Source organism: Portunus trituberculatus, chromosome 15 (genome assembly GCF_017591435.1).
Source record: "Portunus trituberculatus isolate SZX2019 chromosome 15, ASM1759143v1, whole genome shotgun sequence".
Classification (NCBI taxonomy): Eukaryota; Metazoa; Arthropoda; class Malacostraca; order Decapoda; family Portunidae; genus Portunus; species Portunus trituberculatus.
This window is the reverse complement of record NC_059269.1, coordinates 2,413,104-2,415,557: the sequence shown is the minus strand read 5'-3', so window position 1 is coordinate 2,415,557 and position 2,454 is coordinate 2,413,104.

Here is a 2,454-nt window from a genome sequence, read left to right as displayed (position 1 = left end):
TTTTGGGTCATTCGCCTTAATAGGAATCTTCTTAATCACCCAATTTGTCCGTCATTGTTTGTTGTTAAGAGTATATGGAGGAAATTCCTGGGTTGAATTTTTCCTCTTGTTTAATTGGATGACAAAACTGTGGCGACGCGTGGCTGCTCACATGCACACACACACACACACACACACACACACACACACACACACACACACACACACACACACACACACACAAGTTTCCAATTAAACCTCCTCAACTTTTAGTATTCAGCTGTAGCATTATTATTATTATTTTTTTTTTTTGTTCAATGTAACGTGTAATTTTAGCCTGTCCATAAAATAAAAAGGTTAATAAAATGTATCCACTGAATTTAGGAATATAAAAGTGCACTGTTAGGACCAAAAAAAGGTATTAACTTTCACGTGTTTTAACTTCTATTTCTAAAAGGTTAACCCCTCCAGTACTATGATGCATTTCCATATTCATTCTGCTTGCTATTTGGTGATTTTATACAGCTTCAGAAACTTACGGGGATTCAAATAGTGGAGACTGTGGCCTTTAATCTTCTGACCTTAATCCTTTCTAACGTTAATAAAATCGTCTCATCATACCCAAAGCTCATAATAAAAATGCGTCCCAGTACTGAAGGGATTAAGGGAAAAACAAACACATGAAAAATAAGAAGTTTATGTAAAAAAAGATTGATGTAATGAAAGGTTTTCGAAAATGCATCTTCTCGATCTTATGTGAATAGAAAAACACGATAATGGGACCAAACAAAGAATCATCATGGTCTTAGTTATCGTACGTTTATGAAAAAATAAATGTTGAAGAATGCTGGTGAAGATAAATCAGTAAATATGAGGTCAGTAAAATACACATAAAATTTTTTATAAATATGAAGAAAAAAATAGTAACAAAATATTTCATAATGCATTTACATGATCCTAGTTACCATACATTTTTTTTTTTTTTTAAGAATGTGTTATAGAAGGCTTGTAAAAATAAAGAATAGTACAATAAATATGGGGTTAGCTAAATACACATAAAATTTTGCATATTTATAAAGACAAAAGAATAATAACAAGAAAAAAAAATCCATAATTACCTTACATTTTATAAAGAATTTGTTGAAGAAGGCTTGTAATAAATATGAGACCAGCTAAATACACATAAAATTTTGCATATTTTTAAAGACAAAGAATAATGAAACAAAATCCATAATATATTTTCGTGATTTTATTTACCGTACGTGGTACAGTGGAAACCTGCGTGCTTTGGGGTCCGAGGGGTTTCCAAGCGCACGGGTTCGAATCCTGTCCACGGTCTGAGTGTAGGTTGGGCTTCCTCACTCGGGGCAACGGTTTCCTAGCGGGTGGGCTTTGAGATAGGAGGTACCACAAAAAAAGTATCCCCTTTAGCCCAGAAATTCCCGTGAAAAGCCCACATGGTATAAGAAAAAAAGAAAAAAAAATGTGTTAAGGAATACTAGTGAAAATAAAGAATGATACAGAAATAATTAGATCAATAGAATACACATCAAATTTCGTATGAATATGAGGAGAAAGAATGGTAACAACAACAACAACAACAACAATCGCGTAATGCATTTTAAAACTTCCACTTATAAACGTTAAAGATGTTTTTTTTTTTTGTTTCCTTTTACTTGTTCTTGTATTTTTTTCATTGGTTGTTTGAAAGAAAGAGAGAAATAAAACGAAAAAAAAATATAAATAATCACTTATCAAATTATTTCAAACCTCTTATAAAAAATGAAATACAAATTGATAAGGAATGGGAATAAAGAGTGAAGGAAAATGAATGAATCAATAAAAAGACGAACAACAAGCACAGCAGCACAATAATGGGGAATATTCACCTACTGACACTTCCCCTCCTGACCTGACCTTTGTCGTGTGACCTTTGCTAACGACAGCGTAATATTTTCTTCCTCCTGTACTTTTACCCATTCATTTTTCCTTCCTCCTCCTCCTCCTCCTCCTCCTCCTCCTCCTCCTCCTTTTTCCTCCTTCTCTCTTTCTCCTCCTTTTCCTTCTTCTCCTCTTTCTCCTCCTCTTTCCTCCTTTTCCTTTTTCTCCTTCTCTTTCCTCCTCCTCCTCCTCCTCCTCCTCCTCCTCCTCCTCCTCCTCCTCCTCCTCCTCCTCCTCCTCTTTCCCCTCTAACTCCTCCTTCTTCTCCACTTCCTCCCGCTCCTCCTCCTCGTGCCCTTCTGCTTCCTCTTCTTGTCTCCTTCCTGCAACGGTCTTTCCTCACGTGACACTGCCTAGAGAGAGAGAGAGAATAAAGATAGCTTTTCTGTCATCCCACCATTTCTTAATCTACCTGTGGCTCAGTTCTCATTAAAATTACCTGTGCAGAATCAATAAAAGTAAAGTGTTCGATTCCTTCTTCTCTTCCTATCTTCCTTACCTTTCCTTCACTTTTCTTCTTTTTCCCTCTTTCTT